Source organism: Hyla sarda, chromosome 6, assembly GCF_029499605.1.
Source record: "Hyla sarda isolate aHylSar1 chromosome 6, aHylSar1.hap1, whole genome shotgun sequence".
In the NCBI taxonomy this organism is placed as follows: Eukaryota; Metazoa; Chordata; class Amphibia; order Anura; family Hylidae; genus Hyla; species Hyla sarda.
Window position 1 is genome coordinate 110,463,964 of NC_079194.1, and position 18,470 is coordinate 110,482,433.

The window sequence follows — 18,470 nt, forward strand, 5'->3', positions numbered from 1 at the left end:
TGTGTGAGGACTTGAGAACCAAAATTGTGGAAAAATATCAACAATCTCAAGGTAACAATTCCATCACCAGAGATCTAGATTTGCCTTTGTCCACAGTGCGCAACATTATCAAGAAGTTTGCAACCCATGGCACTGTAGCTAATATCCCTGGGTGTGGACGGAAGAGATAAATTGATGAAAGGTGCCAACACAGGATAGATCGGATGGTGGATAAGCAGCCCCAAACAAGTTCCAAAGATATTCAAGCTGTCCTGCAGGCTCAGGGAGCATCAGTGTCAGTGCAAACTATATGTCGACATTTAAATTAAATGAAACGCTATGGCAGGAGACCCAGTAGGACCAAACTGCTGACATAAAATAAGAGTTCATTTTGCCAAAATTAACTTGAGTAAGCCAAAATCCTTCTGGGAAAATGTCTTATGGACAGATGAGACCAAGATTTTTGGTAAAGCACATCATTCTACTGTTTACCGAAAATGGAATGAGGCCTACAAAGAAAAGAACACAGTACCTACAGTGAAATATAGTGGCGGCTCAATGATGTTTTGGGGTTGTTTTGCTGCCTCTGGCACTGGGTGCCTTGAATGTGTGCAAGGCATCATAAAATCCGTTGGTAATCCTCAGATTTCGGGTCGCACTGTACAGCCCAGTGTCAGAAAGCTGGGTTTGCGTCCGAGATCTTGGGTCTTCCAGCAGGACAATGACCCCAAACATATGTCAAAAAGCACCCAGAAAAGGATGGCAACAAAGTGCTGGAGAGTTCTGAAGTGGCCAGCAATGAGTCCAGATCTAAATCCCATTGAGCACCTGTGGAGAGATCTTAAAATTGCTGTTGGGAAAAGGCGGCGCCCTTCCAATAAGAGAGACCTGGAGAAGTTTGCAAAGGAAGAGTGATCCAACGTTCAAACTGAGATGTGTAAGAAGCTTATTGATGGTAAAGGGTGTGCAACCAAATATTAAATTAAGGGTGCCAATAATTTTGTCCAGCCCATTTTTGGAGTTTGGTGAGACATTATGTCCAATTTGTTTGTTTTTTATCCCTTTTTTTTGGTTTCGTTCAAATACACACAAAGGGAATAAACATGTGTATAGCAAAACATGTGTTACTGCAATCCTTTTCTGTGAGAAATACTTCATTTTCTTGAAAACTTGGGTGGTGCCAACATTTACGGCAATGACTGTATGTTTGCTATGGGTATTTTCTCCTGCTCTGGACAGTTCCTGAAATGAACAGAGGTGTCAGCAGAGAGCACTGTGGTCAGACAGAAAAGAAATCCAAAAAGAAAAGAATTTCCTCCGTAGTATACAGCAGCTAATAAGTACTAGAAGGATTAAGATATTTTAATAGAAGTAATTTACAAATCTGTAAAGCTTTCTGGCACCAGTTTATTTAAAAAAAAAATGTTTTCCAGCGGAGTTCCCCTTTAAGATCCTTGGACCACATCTATCAAATATTCATGGTATATCCTGTTGATAGACCACAAATCACTGAGATGAGAATAACCCAGAACATTTAAGCCCCACTCCTAAAATTACCATTTTTGGGTGGGGTTTACACAAACCCAGTCTATTGTGGTCCTGCTTGTGGGACTTACCTGTTGTGATCCTGAGTGTTGGATCCCCTTCTATTAACAAGATATTTAAAGTGTACCTGTCAGATCAAAAAAAAACAATTTTTTTTAAATATATCACTCAGTACCTAATCCTGACCATGTACATGTAATTTTTATGTGTCTAGCACCTTTATTTATTTTTTTATTACACTTTTAATTTAGCTCACTAGTCTGAATTCTTCTCAAAGGGAGGGGGCGTGACCTCACTGTGCAGGTCTCCGCCCCCTCCCTCAGTATGCTGCCTGCTCACATCTCCCCTAGCATTAGCAAAACTACAACTCCCAGCTTGTCCTCACTGATAGTAGCGGGACACAAGCTGACAGTTGGAGGATTTTTCCTCCAGGTGTTAGCCCTGTGCTCACAGCTGTCAATCAAGGAAGTGTGTCCATGACATAGGTGATGACGCATGGACACAGCAGGACTAGTAGGTGTCCAAGCAGGCAGGGGGGAGCAGTTGTTTGACTGGCTTTTTCAGTATGAATATACTGAAAATTTTCTAATGAAAGCAACTGCACAACCTATTGGTTATACATGCTTTACAACATATTAAAAGTTTTTGTATCTGACAGTGCCCAGTTAAGTATGGGTTTTCTAAGGACAGCCACTTAATAGGTCTAAGGCACCAGATAAACAACACCTATAAACACCTGAGACATAAATCCAGGAATCCATGCAGCTACATGTAGTAATGTGATGACAGCTATACCTACTATACACTATATTGGCTCTCCATGCTGCACAGGCTTCTTTTAGTTCCTTAGTCAACCGAATTTGCATCTAAAGACACTTTTATGCTTTTATGGACATTTGAATTAGAATGGGAAACATTTGACACATTTAACAATCAGTATGCATTGTTTAATATCTGTGTTGTAACAAATATAAACTGTAAAAAAATTGGACCAAAATAGGTTCCATCACTATTTTGTACAATGGTAAACTGGCTTTGTATGGTTCAGCTTGCATTACTTTCAGTGAAAGTGTTAATTGTACCCTTCACAGGTGGTAATGTAACGTAGGCATGGCATGGGGAAAGGCTTCTACAGATGAGGAATTTGCCACCATACCCGAATTATGATCACAACATGTGGAACTCTTGCTCGTCTATTGAACTCACCATTAGTTCCCATAGAGACCTTAGTTGGGCTCAATAGGCCTGCATGGGGTCCAAGTATCTTGACCATACATGTCAGCTCAGCTCTAAAGCAAAATATTAAAATATAGCTTAGGGGCATGGAACTCTACTTGCCCCCAAAGTTTTACATGCTTAAATGGGCTATTCCAAAAATCCCCTGCTTTCCTTTTCTGGACATGGCAAATGAGAGTTTGGAAGCATTTGGAGGGCCAAAATTCTGGCCTCCAACACTCCAATAATGTCAGCATTGTGTCTGGGCCAACTGACTGTTCTCTTTGTATTGATCCATTGGGACACTAGCTTATCTTTGGTGGATGGACAAGCTATTCTGATATGTGGATGTCAGATTATATAATAGATTATAGTAAAGATCCGGAAGGACATATAAAGTCAGTAAAGAGAAGGGTCAGTCATGTTGGATTTTTTTTAAAGGGGTACTCCGGCGCTTAGACAGGCACAGGCACAGCTGTCATGACTGTTGAGACCCAATTAGCTCCTAGCAGGTTATAACTACCCCTCCCCCTTATTACAATAATTAATTAAATAATAACTGACACAACAACAATTCAACTTTTTTATGGGTGGGGATCGGCCACAGCTTTATTTATAAAATTACTTATATAAATAACAATTTAACTGTAACAAAGACATCGATTGGCATCTTGCCAACCCGAGAGGTGCTGCCACACTGTCCTGTGTGGAGGTCTACCCCGGGTTGACCCCGCTTTCACCGTCTTCTTACCGCCAAGCTGTGACTTGCAATAAACAGAGATACAAAAAAGGGAGGGAGGGAGGGCAAAACTCCGGGTCCTGGGCAGATTGAGGGGGGGAAGGGAGGCACCACAGCTATAAATACCCAGGGGAGGGCCCCTGAAAGCCCGGGAAACTATTAAACCCCTGATTGGTGCACTCCTTCCCCCCCACCCATGGGACATACCACTATAGTTACATACAAGTTTTTACAGGCGGGGGAGGGGGGCTAAAAACCTTGCCTGTATATTTCTTAACCCCTTAACTGCTCACCAGTCAGGGGGCAAGCTAGTTATGCACAGCTTGCCCCTCCAGACTGTTGAGACCCAATTAGCTCCTAGCAGGTTATAACTACCCCTCCCCCTTATTACAATAATTAATTAAATAATAACTGACACAACAACAATTCAACTTTTTTATGGGTGGGGATCGGCCACAGCTTTATTTATAAAATTACTTATATAAATAGCAATTTAACTGTAACAAAGACACCGATTGGCTTCTTGCCAACCCGAGAGGTGCTGCTACACTGTCCTGTGTGGAGGTCTACCCCGGGTTGACCCCGCTTTCACCGTCTTCTTACCGCCACGGAGGAGACCAGTTAGCCCTACACTGGGCTCCGACCCCCACCCAAGAGATACTGGATAGCCAACACCTGGGGCCACCTCAGCCCCCCAGACACACCCAACACATTTCCTTTCCAGGAAATCCGCCCAACACTTTTCCTCCCCAGGAAATCCGCTCAACACATTTCCTCTCCAGGAAATCCGAGGTGCCTGCCGCCAGGACCTTATTTATTTATTTTTTTTATTAACTCTTGCGTGAACACAACTCTCTGACTCGCCCATACACCGAAGAGTGCAGCAGCACTCGCACCACCTTGCGGAAAGCCGCACGCAAAACAAGACACATATGGGAAACACCAAACTGGGCAAAAATAGCAACACAAGATGCAGATCGCCAGCGCCCCACGCGCTGCGCTACCCTCTCCGGAAATCCAGCCACCTACGCCTCAAACGGCCCCGATACAAAAAGAGAGCGAAATCCCGAACTCACAACATCCCATCCCATCAAAGAAAAGCAAAAACCCAAAACAGACAAAAAAGCCGAAACTGAATAATCGGGGGCAGGGAGCAAAATAAAAAAGGGGGGGGGGGGGGGCACCACCGCCCAGTCAAACAATAGGACAACAACCGGAAACAACAAACAGTCATTCGCGGACCCTCATGCAACACAAGCTGCGTGTCCCGGATCGCCCAAACAGTCTCGGACCGACGGGCCTGCAGCCGCACAAAATAGGCACCCAAAAACACATCACACACCCAGTCCTATGGAAGGAGACGAGGAGAAAGAAAGTGCCCACATAGCCCCGAAAAAAGCCAGCGCAAAAACCTTGGATGAGAAAAAAATATATAAACGACGCAAAATTGATGACCAAAATCCGACCCGCAGCCGCCACCAAGCGACCCAAAAACTGATAGGAAAAACCGGTCGCCGACAGCAAGGCCACCCACTCCCGGGCCCAGCCCCTAAGTATACACCAACATCCCAGCAACTGCAGAGCAGAAAAGAAAAAATTATCCCCGCCGTGCGGCAACCGCACCCCACTGGATCGCAGCACAGCGGGTTTAAAGCCACCCACCTTTTTTTTTTTTTTTGATTGTTTAGTAGATGACTCACACGAACAGGGGAAGAATACCCAGCGTCACACACTAAGAATATTATTCGCATGTACTGATGACACAGCCCAAATCTCGAACTTCCTTGGAGAGTTGACACAGCAGCTAACGTCCGTGATCACATCCTATGAAAATGAATTAAAATAATAACACTTTATTTATTGTTGACCTTAGTGGGATTTGAACCCAAGTCCCCAGCACTGCAAGGCAGCAGTGCTAACCACTGAGCCGCCACGCTGCCCTTAAGGAAAGTAAAACATCCGAGCCTTTTAAGGTAACTTCAATGGGCATTCCAGGTATGAAAAATCAAAAAACAAATCCCTTATCCACAGACACATTTGGAACCCCCGGGACCCTCCTCTACTGTAGACATCCCGGAACCTCCAGACCAACCACTCGCAAGCGCTGTACTGTGAGTGCAACCAAGTCGCAGGAGCCACCAAAGCGGACCAAGAAGTACACCACTCTCCACGATGACCCACGGCCCGGCCACACAAGCAACCCTCCAACTCCACCCAAGGGAGCAGCATCCGGAACAACTACGAGAGAGCGGGACAAAGTGTCAACACCCAACACCAACCCCAGGGAACGTAGCCCTGAAAAAAAAAACAACAAAAAAAATAAAAAATAACAAAAAAAAATAAAAAATTACAAAAAAAATCGTAACTCCAAACAGCGAAGCACTAGGTGCAGCAAGCCGAGCACAGGAAGAAAGCCGAAAGATAGATATGAGCAGTGACAACGCCCCTAATGTCAGACCGACAACACGCCCCACGATCACTCAAATCACACCCTAGAAAAGAAAAGCATCACAAAATTAGCGCGCAACCAAGCGCAGGGGCCATGCCAACCCACACAGTATCTTCACAATTCCCGAACATGAGCTGCCGAAGCAAGCACCCAAAGTCCCACAACCAACACCAAGGGAAAAGCGCGAACAAAACCCCAAGCATGGCAGAAACCCACGACTACCAAGACCCAAGGGTAAACCACCCCACAGCACCACCAGAAAACCACCACACCAACAACCAACCAAACCAGCCACATCTGAGAACAGAGCACGCTCCCCGTGCGCTACAACGGGGGACTGAAAGCAGGCCCGTCCACCGCACGACTCCTGAAAAACCCCAACAAACCGAAACGTCAGCCCCTAGCGCACCAGTGCACATATGCAGGGGCACAGGCACCAAACACCCTCAGTGGCCAGAGACAACCTTCAGGGAAAACTCCGCCCAGAACTACATTCCAAGCGGAACATACTGTAAACCAGCTAGGACCGGAACAGGGGCACCTGGCAAGCCCCGAGGAAACCAAAACAGAGAAAACGCAATCACTCCCTGTCCACAGAAAAGCTGCAGACCAACGCCAACGCGGCATGCGTAAGACAGCAACAAACCACACCCCAACAAGCGTAGAGCACAGGAGAATCCCCCTCCGGAATATGAGCAGAAGAACCCACAAAGAAGGACAAACAGAGACTCAAGCGAAACCTACCCACCGGCACGTCAGCGAAAGCACCCAGCACGACATACAGGAGTCCCATGCCTACCAAACAATAGGGCAAAAACAGAAGAAAACATCAGACAAATACAGTAGGACACATGAAGCAGCGGAGAGGGACAACAACTAATGACGAAGAGAAGAACCAAACAAAGGGGGAGAAAACCAAAAGAAAAACCCTAACTGGGTGGCAGCCACCGATTCAGGATAAGGAACAAGCCGCGGCAGCTAAATCCACAAAAACCCGGCCATCCAGAGCGTAAGGCCAAAAGACCACTCACCGCCCATCACGCACAGATGCAGAAAATTATACCCTACCAGAGTACCCCGTCAAGAAGAGCAACACCAAACTCAACAAACAACCGGGAACAAAAGGCAGACACTACACAGAACGAGGCCATAAGCACACTAACCGGGGAAGGAGAGGGCACTGACCCAGCCTAGCCAGCTGAAGACAACCGGCCCGCCAAAACCCCAAGGGCAGGCACTAAACCAGAGCTCACCCCCGCCCCCCAACAGAAAACTTACCAACTCCAGAAGATTGAGAAGCACAACAGCTGGAGGAACCACTTCACCATCGCAGGCGCGGGACAAGGCACGCTGGAGACCACCGGGTCACAGGCACTGGGCTGCCGCCCGGAACGGTACCGGAAACCAGCAGTAGAGGACTCTGAGGCACTGGATGAGGCGGAGGAGGGAGAACCCCTGCGGGAAGAACCGAACCACCTACAGGAGGGCAGAAGGCCCAAAAAACACCGCCTATACCGCCTCCCAGGGCCAGAGCGGCGACGAATATGTCTATGCTCCCATCCGACCCCAGAGGGGGAAGAGCAACATGAAAACATGGGAACTCCCTACCCCTCCATGGGGGGGGGGGAGGTGGCACTGGAGAGGCAGGAGGAGGAAGGACAGCAGCGGCAGTAGGGGGGTCATGGGAACTCGGGGCGGAGAGGAGATGGTGGAGGTGGGGGGTGAGTGCAGTGGCCGCAAGAACCATGGGGAGCACTGGAGAAGCAGGGGAGGAAAAGGGGGGGGGGTAGCAGCAGCCACGGCAGCAGTGAGGAGGGAGGGGTGCTAGTGTGGTGGGGGTGAGGAGCTGGGTAAATGAGTGGGGACGGTATGAGGGCTCATTCATTAGGCGCCGTGATCCCAAGTTGTCCGCGGCACCAGTTACGGTGCGATAAGGTTATTTTTAATAATTTTTTTTTAAAATTTTTTTTTTTTAGCTGTGTATTCATATTTTTATTTCATTATTATTATTATTATTTTTTTTAATGAAAATTGATCAAAATACGCATAATCGGACTTTAGAATTAATGTAATTTATTATTATTATAATTCAAATGTTTTATTATTTTTTTATTAATTAAATATTATTATTTTTTTGCGTACGCCAGAGACGGAGCGCATCAATGGAAGATATATTTATATAGTACGGACATGTGCGCACGCGGCGATACCTTGTGTGGCTATGTTTGGTGTAATAACAGTTTTTAATTAAATTATTATTATTATTATTATTTTTTTTAAATTATTATTATTATTATTATTTATTTTATATTTAATTGCTTTTTATGTATGGGTAAAAGGGGGGGGGGGTGGGGGTGATCCAAACGTTTAATATGGAAAGGATTAATGATTTATATATTTTTCTTATTTTAATTTTATTTTATTTTTTTATTTTTTTTTTTTTATTTTTTTTTTTTGTGTGCAATGCTATAGCTCCATGGGGAGCTATAACACTGCATATACTGATCCTTACACAGATCACTTGCCATGTATGAACATGGCAATGATCTGGGTTATCGGGGATTGATTGCTCAAGCCTGAATTTCACGCTTGGAGCAATCAATAGATGAGCGGACGCGAAGGAGGCAGGTGAGTGACCCCCCTGCTGCGTTCCAGCTGATCGGGACATCGCGATTTAATTGCGATGGTCCCGATCAGCCCGACTGAGCAGCCGGGATGCATGTACTATTACTTTCAGACGCGGCGATCAACTTTGATCGCCGCGTCCAAAGTGGTAATGCCGGACATCTGCCCGATCGGCGATGCCCGGCATTCGCATGGGTCCTGGTTGCTAATGGCAACCGGGACCCACCGGCTACGATGCGCGCTCACCTCGTGAGTGCGCATTACAGCCAGAGATGCGCAAATGGACGTTAATAAACGTCCATTTGCGCAAAAGAAGATAAACAGCAGCAGCCACCGAGGGGGCCGTCACCGCAGATAAGGAGGGGACCGCAACAGGGGGGAAAAGGAGACGGAGCGTGCTCAGAAGGAGCCCGCCCGCCCGGGGAGAGGCTGAAGGTACAGGCAGGGGAGATGGCTCGGGCAGGGGAGAGGGAACAAGGAAACAGGCAGGACATGGCTCAGGGGCTACAGGGGAAAGGAGAGCGGGACTGTGAGAGGTCCGCCAGCCTCTCGAACCCGCCACGGGCGCAACAGGAGGGGAGGCCAGCTCAGCCACAAGCGAGCATGCCAGCCCTCACCTTTCTGCTCCATCCGGGCCATAATATAAGGGGCAGACACATACCAGCCAGCAGCCAAAACTCCGGGTCCTGGGCAGATTGAGGGGGGGAAGGGAGGCACCACAGCTATAAATACCCAGGGGAGGGCCCCTGAAAGCCTGGGAAACTATTAAACCCCTGATTGGTGCACTCCTTCCCCCCCACCCATGGGACATACCACTATAGTTACATACAAGTTTTTACAGGCGGGGGAGGGGGCTAAAAACCTTGCCTGTATATTTCTTAACCCCTTAACTGCTCACCAGTCAGGGGGCAAGCTAGTTATGCACAGCTTGCCCCTCCAGCCCCCTCCCATAGGCTTGCATTGAGGGGCGGAGCGTGACGTCACAGGGGGGCGGAGGCGTGACGTCACACGCCGCCTGCCCTGTGGTCGCCGGTAATCAGACCCGGAGCGAACATGCTCCAGGGACTGATTATAAACAGGGTGCGGCGTGCAAGATCACGGGGGTCCCCAGCGGCGGGACCCCTGCGATCAGGCATCTTATCCCCTAACCTTTGGATAGGGGATAAGATGTCTAAGCACCGGAGTACCCCTTTAATGCCTGACCATAAGGTCTTGTTAGAAATAAACTGGCACCAGAGCTGTCTGGCTGCATCTTACCCCTCCCCTCCTCATAGACAACAAATGAAGGTTCAGTGATAAACATTCATGTATATGGGGAAGTCGGGAGAGATAACTATTGGCTGAACAAAGATTAAGCTGGCAGTTGTAAAATGTATAGCAACCTCAAAGGGGTACTCCCGTGGAAAACTTTATTTTTTTAATCAACCGGTGCTAGAAAGTTAAACAGATTTGTAAATCACTTCTATTAAAAAATCTTAATCCTTCCAGTACTTTATAGGGGCTGTATACTAAAGAGAAATCCAAAAAAGAAATACATTTCCTCTGATGTCATGACCACAGTGCTCTCTGCAGCATATGTTTGGTTTGGTATGGGGATTTTCTCCTGCGCTGGACAGTTCCTAAAATGGACAGCAGAGGTCAGCAGAGAGCAATGTGGTCATGAAATCAGAGGAATCTCTGTTTAACTTTCTAGGACCAGTTATTTAAAAAAAAAAAAAAAAGTTTTCCACGGGAGTACCCCTTTAAAGGGGTTATCCAGGACTAGAAAAACTGATTTGTCAAAAAACAGCATCACACCTGTCATCAGGTTGCATGTGGTATTGCAGCTCAGTTCCATTGAATTGAATGGAGCCAATTTGTAATACCATGCACAAACTGAGGACAGGTGTGGTGCTGTTTTCAGAAGAAATCAGCTGATTTTCTATTCCTGGATAACCTCTTTAAGTGTCCTTGATTTTTTTGTTAAACCAAAAAAGATAGATATCTCATTTACCAATGGACGAACATCAGGAACAGACTCCTTACTTTCCATTTGCATTCTGCACAATACATGAGATGAAAATCTGATATTTTCATGGTACCTGCCTTTTTAATTTTGCAAACTATTTCAAGTTGTCTAAGGACAAGTGGAAGTTGGTCTTGACAAGGAAGAGTCAATAGTAACATTAAAGGGTTAAACGTACTAATTGCAAGGCGTAAGGATTCAGCTGCACATAAATATAACCTTTCTTCTTCCTAGACATGGAAATACCCAGCAATAATCAGAGACTTTATGACAATTTATTAGAAATACTTTCTCTGTTATAATTTTTTACCCATAAAAAATAATTAGACAGTAGATCAGGGGAGACAATGGTGTGTGGTTTCTTCATGCTTCATTTATATGGTTTCGTCTGCTCTGAATTTTCCATCTTATTTACTATTTTTTTTTATTCTTCAATTGAATTAGAGTAATTAGACCTACGCAGTAGAGAGAACATTAACCCCATTAATCCCAGAGAGAATTTATTAATGGTCATAGGCCAGTTTTCTGGCATGCAAAAGTTGAACATTGTTGCGCAAAGCCACACTCCACTTTTTAAAAAGCAAAATAAACACAATTACCCACGGCCTAAGTCTGGCGTACAAAACCCCCTTATACTGAAATAACCCACCCATAAAACATAGCTTTTATTATATTTATCCCCATAAAATAAACGTGACCTAAGTTAAAACCCAGTATCCCTGCTTTTATATTTATGGGCAAACAACCTTTATCTCTTTTAAGTTGAATTGTATTCGTCAATGTTTATACTGAGAACACATACTAGGAGACTACAGAACTCCAGCATTATTAAAGGGGTACCCCGGTGAAAAACTTTGTTTTTTAAATCAACTGGTGCCAGAAAGTTAAACAGATTTGTAAATTACTTATATTAAAAAATCTTAATCCTTCCTTTACTTATTAGCTGCTGAATACTACAGTGGAAATTCTTTTCTTTTTGAAACACAGAGCTGTCTGCTGACATCACAAGCACAGTGCTCTCTGCTGACATCTCTGTCCATTTTAGGAACTGTCCAGAACAGCATATGTTTGCTATGGGGATTTCCTTTTACTCTGGACACTTCCTAAAATGGACAGAGATGTCAGCAGAGAGCACTGTGCTCATGATGTCAGCAGACAGCTCTGTGTTTCAAACGGAAAAGAATTTCCACTGTAGTATTCAGCAGCTAATAAGTACAGGAAGGATTAAGATTTTTTAATAGAAGTAATTTACAAATCTGTTTAACTTTCTGGCACCAGTTGATTAAAAAAAAAAAAAAAGTTTTTGTCATCAGGAGAATATAAAGCAGAAGTGAGCGAAAACATTAACCTCATGAATCCCAGAGAGATTTCTAGCATACAAAAGTTGAAAATTTTGCACAAAGCCACATACCTGAATATTTAAAAAGCAGGTGGAAATTAGCATAAAGGAGGCATGGCCACCACAGATGGGACATTTATCATACTTTACGCCATAAGAAACTGCCATAAATTATAGCTGAATCTATGCCAGCTTGTAGCTGATGTAGATTTCAGTGTGTGGCGCATGGACAATTATTAGTGTGCCAAATTAATTTAGAAGCATGTAAAATGTTAGTGGATAATACATTCTCTCCTTAGTACCTACAGGTTACCCCACCAGTGGCCTTATTTATGGCCCTATCCTTTAGTCCTTTCTTTTTTGACTATTGCTTATATCTTTGTTATATTTTCTAGTGCGTAAAACTAGCTTTATCATGCCTTTCCTAGCCTTGCAGTCTAAGCAGCCAAGCCAACATGCCTAAAATGCCTTCCCTAACAAGACACCAAGGCTCACCAACAATACTACACCTACCATACCCTCCCTACATACCCTCCAAATTCTCTCCAGGACTATACAACCTAAATAGTGTGTGTATGCCTCTGTAACATCACCAAAGTGGAATAGAGGGGTCTCAGGTCAGGCAGGATCCAAAAAGGATGCCTTGCAGAAGTAATGGATGCCGCATAGAAGTGACTGGGAAAAAAGAAGGGCACAGTCCAGAACAGAACAGAGCTTTACCCACTTTGGAGACAACAAGCTATGGTTACAATACTTACCTGATAAAGAAGACCGTTGTCTTTGAAAGGCGTTGGAGGTATTTTGGTAGCCCCCACAGTGGGGTCACTATTCGGATTGTGGCACTAGACAATATGGCTTGGTAGAGATGCCTCCGGACGGGACAGTTAAATCCCAGTGTCCAGAGGTTTCATTCCCGCACTTTGCATATGAGAACAGCTTCATTATCAAAAGTATGGTTGGGTCACAAAGGAACACTTGGTTAACTACAAGACCCTGCCACGTGACACCTATGAGGGATTACAACACCCAGCTAGCCTGTATAAATGTCCAATGGTTACAACAGTATGTGCACTGGCTTTATGGGAATTGTAGTCTGCACAATTCCATGTAACCTAAGAGGCTGTGGGGGCCTTAGTAGACAAATGCATTTGTGGGACAACCCCTTTAAGGCTCACATCTCATTCAAGGACCAGAGCCCTGTTTAAAATAGAAAAACATACAAGATATATAAACCCTTATACACAGGGGTCAAGTCCCGGAGAAAAAAGTGTGGGAACTCACCCATGATTATCACTTAAGGGTTGTTCCTGCTAATGGGAACAGTGTTCCTGCTGTGGAAAAAGTGCAAGAACTCAGTTCCCACGCATTCCCGTAGGACTTGAGCCCTGCTTATACATATACAAAATCCCCATTGCAAACCTATGCTGCTCTGGACAGTTCCTGACAAAGACAGAGGTGTCAGCAGAGAGCACTGTGAACAAGACAAAAAAGAAATTCAAAAAGAAAATAATCTCCTATGACGGGCAATACAGGGGCGGGAGCATCGTTACGTCACGGCTCCGCCCCTCGTGACGTCACGGCCCGCCCCCGTCAATACAAGTCTATGGGAGGGGGGGTGTCTTGAGGGGCGGAGCCATGACGTCACGCTGCTCCGGCCCCTGTATCGCCCGTCATTACGCACAGAGCGAACTCGCTCTGTGCAGTAATGATGGCGGGGTGCCGCAACGGCGATCCCCGGGGTCCCCAGCAGCGGGACCGCGGCGATCTAACATCTTATCCCCATGCCAGGGGCGGAGTACCCCTTTAAAGACATCCATGATCTTGGTGGATCTTCTCAAGACTGGTTGTTTCCACTCCAGTGATTTCTTTTTAATTTGTATCAGGTCAATTGACCAAATTGTTCTTTCTGCCTCGGGTCCAGTGGATCGATGACCTTTCTGATCAGCAAGTTATAGGGCAGTGGTCTTCAACCTGCGGATCTCCAGATGTTGCAAATCTACAGCTCCCAGCATGCCCGGACAGCCGTTGGCTGTCCGGGCATGCTGGGAGTTGTAGTTTTGCAACATCTGGAGGTCCGCAGGTTGAAGACCACTGTTATAGGTGTATTCCTACTGCAAAAATATACCGACACTGTATGATTGGTTGGGGAGAGGGTCTGATCTTGGACATATTCACCACAGCTGATGTAAAGCTTCATGTCTTTAGTCCACAGTTGCTTTTCATTCCCTGCCTATCATCTGCTTGGCTTGCAGTTAACAATGCTGGGTAAGGTAATAATGGGTTTCTTCTGTTGGTGACTACAGCAGAATGGCTTGTTCTTCTTATCTACATTTTCAATCAGACTTGGACCCTGCTTTTTTTTTTTTTTCCAGACTGACGACCACATCAAGGAGGGAGCCCAGTAGGGAAGCTGTAGACGCCCTCTCCTTGTGCTCTGTTCATTCATCCAAGGGGTAAGCTCTGGGGCTGTCTCCAGCAGAGGACAAAACGAATATCTTATAGAACGGCATTAATCTTCAGATCAGAAATGGCCTGAATGCCAGCAGCTGTCACATCTGACATATGCCCAAGACTGTCTGACTACTGAGACTCCCTCATCACATAACGTATAGCTCTACAGAACGAGAAAAAAAAAATCGAAACCAAATTTTAAAAATCCCTTAATGTTTGTGACTCGCTGGGTCTGTTTTGTACACCTTGGATTCTAATATATACGCTGAACATTTATTTATCACTGGGACAGCACCTGCTTTTGCTATATGGCAGCATCATTTAAAACCGTGTGTTAGGATATGTTCCCATGTGTGGATATTCACTGGTGGATATGCTGTGGATTTTCCACCATGGATTTGCATATAGAAAATCAGATAGTGTACAGACAGGCCCTCATTTACTATTCTAAACCCGACTTGTTTTGTCGGGTTTTTTGGCGCATCTTTGTGTGAGCCATGTCGCAGACATCGTGCGCCATTGTGCGACACGATGCAACATTTTTTCCCGACGGCCCAGATGTGAATTCCCCCAAACCCGAAAAAGGGGCGTAACCCGACATTTCTGAGCTTTCCCACGTATTTATAGAGGTTTCCAACCCGAATTTGTTGAATTGTTGTGGATTTTTTTCCCGACAACTCAGAGGAGTTGGAAACCAAAACCAACAAAACCCAGTGCGACAAACAGGATGCGACATAATAATAAATACCAGGGGAAAAAAGCAGTCGGGTAAGAAAGCAACATAGACTTACAACCCGATTTTCTAAGTAAATGAGGGCCATAGCGTACTGGATAGTTTTCAGTGGGCATGTGGTATTGTAGGGATATTGGGGGAGATATATCAAAACCTGTCCAGATGAAAAGTTGCCCAGTTGCCCATAGCAACCAATCAGCTCGCTTCTTTCATTTTAAACAAGGCCTCTGCAAAATGAAAGAAGTGATCTGATTGGTTGCTATTGGCAACTGGGCAACTCTTTCTCTGCACAGGTTTTGATAAATCTCCCCCATTATTTATTAGCACACACCCTTTGATTGATGGTTATGGCCAGTGTTGAGTTTATTATCTATCATTTTACTCTCAGAATGTCAAATAAAAATATTAAGAGAGCAGTTTCTATCAAAAACTTAAACTTCTGGATTGTGCCAGAGAAAATGCTACTTCTCCGAATGGCATGTTTGGCATGGTGGCTGTTTGGGTGTGACGGGATGGACTGTTTCACACAAGGCTGCGTCCCACATGTCTGCCGCACCAGAGGTTTTCATATTTAATTTCCCTCTGGAGAGAATTAGTAAAAGTGATGACCTTAATTATTCCCACGCGTTTGTATAATTTGTTCTGTCATAGACAGAGGTCAGCAGTTTTTGCTTAGACTTCCGTATGATTACTGCTCAAGTCCTGGAGATGCTAAATATCCCATTTTCTTAAAGGGGCTGTACAGGATTAGAAAAACCAGGAAAGGTTAAAAGGACCTTAACATGTATAGCTTGGAAGAAAGAAGAGACAGATAGATATGCCAGAAACGTTGAAATACATAAAGGGAATCAACACGGTAAAGAAGGAGAGAATATTTAAAAAGGAGAAAAACTACCACAAGAGGACATAGTTTTAAATTAGAGGGGCAAAGGTTTATGCAGTAATATCAAGAAGTATTACTTTACTGAGAGAGTAGTGGATGCATGGAATAGCCTTCCTGCAGAAGTGGTCGCTGCAAATACAGTGAAGGAGTTTAAACATGCATGGGATAAGCATAAGGCTATCCTTCATATAAGATAGAGATTGGTATAAGGCTATCCTTCATATAAGATAGAGATAGGTATAAGGCTATCCTTCATATAAGATAGAGATAGGTATAAGGCTATCCTTCATATAAGATAGAGATAGGCATAAGGCTATCCTTCATATAAGATAGAGATAGGTATAAGGCTATCCTTCATATAAGATAGAGATAGGTATAAGGCTATCCTTCATATAAGATAGAGATAGGTATAAGGCTATCCTTCATATAAGATAGAGATAGGTATAAGGCTATCCTTCATATAAGATAGAGTTCGGTATAAGGCTATCCTTCATATGAGATAGAGATAGGTATAATGCTATCCTTCATATGAGATAGAGATAGGTATAAGGCTATCCTTGATATAAGAAAGAGATAGGTATAAGGCTATCCCTTCATATAAGATCATACCCCGAGATGATAAAGACAACACCTCAACCATGGATGGCTTAGTCTGGTCTGGGTAAATTAATAAGGGGACCTCAGTAAAACACCTCTTTAAAATGCTAAATCATCTATGTTTGCCAATAGAGTATCCCCCCCCCCTTTTTTTATTTATTTTTTTAGTCATGTATGTGAGTGGTTTGTCAATCACAGGAAAATTCTTTATACATTTTTGGTAATTATTTACAAAAACTTCAGACGGCTTTAGAGAAAAGAGATGGATCCATGCCTAAACCTTGGCAGAATCCATACAAAATGCTTGAGGGGTCAGTATATATTCACATAAGGAACTTCCTGTACTTCCCCAAATACACGTTTCCAGTTTCACAAACAAATTATTTTTTTGGAGTATTTTGAGAGCTGTTCTGATTTTTACATGAGAAGATAAAATGTCATCTAGGTACACCACTAGAAACCTGTCTAGATAATCTCTGACAATGTCATTAAAGGAGAAATGCGGCACTAAACTTTTAACTCCAATAGTGCCTGGGCTGCAAAAACAAAAAAACTAACTTTAACTCGCCTTCCTACGTTCCCTCGTTGCGCCAGTATCGGCGTCCCATCCCGTTCCTCCAGCTGCACAGGTCCCAGCTCCTTGCAGTGCACTCAGGCTATCACCGGCCGAGGTGGAACATCGTTGCGGCCGTCGATACACTGACCGCAGTGAGAATTTCAAGCCTAAGAAACAGGGACCTAAGCAGCGCCAGAGGAATGACATGTCGATATCGGCGCAACAGGGGAACGTAGGAAGGTGGGTTAAAGTTTGTTTTTTTAGTTTTTGCAGCCCGGGCACTATTGAAGTTGTAACGCCGAGCGCTCCGGTCCCCGCTCCTGGACCGGAGCGCTTACGGCTTGTGTCCCCAGGCAACGCTCCGGCGTCTCAATGTGTGCGCCCCCGCTCTTGAGGGCGCATGCGCACCGGAACTCTTAGATCTAAAGGGCCAGTGCACCGGTGATTGGTGCCTGGTCCAAAGTGGGTAATTAAGGGTTAAGGTTTGTGAGAGGCAGTGCTGTTTGGACTTAATTAGGCTTCACCTGTGCACTGCCTATAAGTACCCTCTCCTCCCACAGCCTCCTGCCGGATATTTGTTGCCTTGAGCCTGAGTGAAAGCGTTCTTTGTTCCTGTGTACCCTGCCTGTTGCCGTACCCGTTGCTACTGACTATCGCCTGTGAACCGTTGCTGCTTGCCCTGACCATTTGCTTAGTCTGACTATGCTTTTGCCTGATCCTCTTGTACCTTGCCTTTTCTCAGCAGCCAGAGAGGTTGAGTCGCTACTGGGAGGAACGACCTGGGGGATACCTGCCGCAGCAAGTCCATCCCGCTTTGCGGCGGGCTCTGGTGAAGACCAGTAACTCCTTAGACTCCGTTCCCCTGGTACGGCCCACGTCATCACCTCTCTGGCTCAGCGGATCCACCACCAGCCTCAGCTACCAGCCCAGATCCTGACAGAAGTTAAAAGTTTAGCGCATTTCTCCTTTATCCAAGTTTTTAAAAACAGCATTTGCTTCCTTACAAGCAATTTTATCAGACTAAGCAGCCTCTGCAGATCTCTCATAGTCTCTCAGTAATCTTTACCAAGGTCCATCCTAAATGTCAGTACACACCATCCTAACTAAGTAGCTTTACAGGCCTCCCTCCTCCTTACCAGTCATTCTTCTGGCCAGTGGCATACATATAAGAGGGGCCCATAGCAAATATTGAAATTGATCTTCTATTATGGCATCTAATTTTTCCCTACCCCCCCCCCCCCCCCCACTTGCTTCCCATGATCCATTGGTCAATATTCCCATCCATCAAATTACTTACAATGCAATTCCCTGTAGAGAGAAATTCTGCACAGTTACTTACCAATAGAAAAAAGTA

At 44.9% G+C, this 18,470-nt stretch overlaps 1 long non-coding RNA gene across 1 annotated transcript; it reads right to left on the minus strand.

Annotated features, from left to right (window-relative positions):
* Positions 1-1,381: 1,381 nt before the first annotated feature.
* Positions 1,382-15,197, minus strand: LOC130277596 (uncharacterized). The gene is made up of 3 exons (XR_008845485.1): positions 15,139-15,197; positions 1,596-1,651; positions 1,382-1,467 (listed from the first exon to the last, which is right to left on the minus strand). It is a non-coding gene; the product is annotated as an uncharacterized LOC130277596 (long non-coding RNA).
* Positions 15,198-18,470: the final 3,273 nt, after the last annotated feature.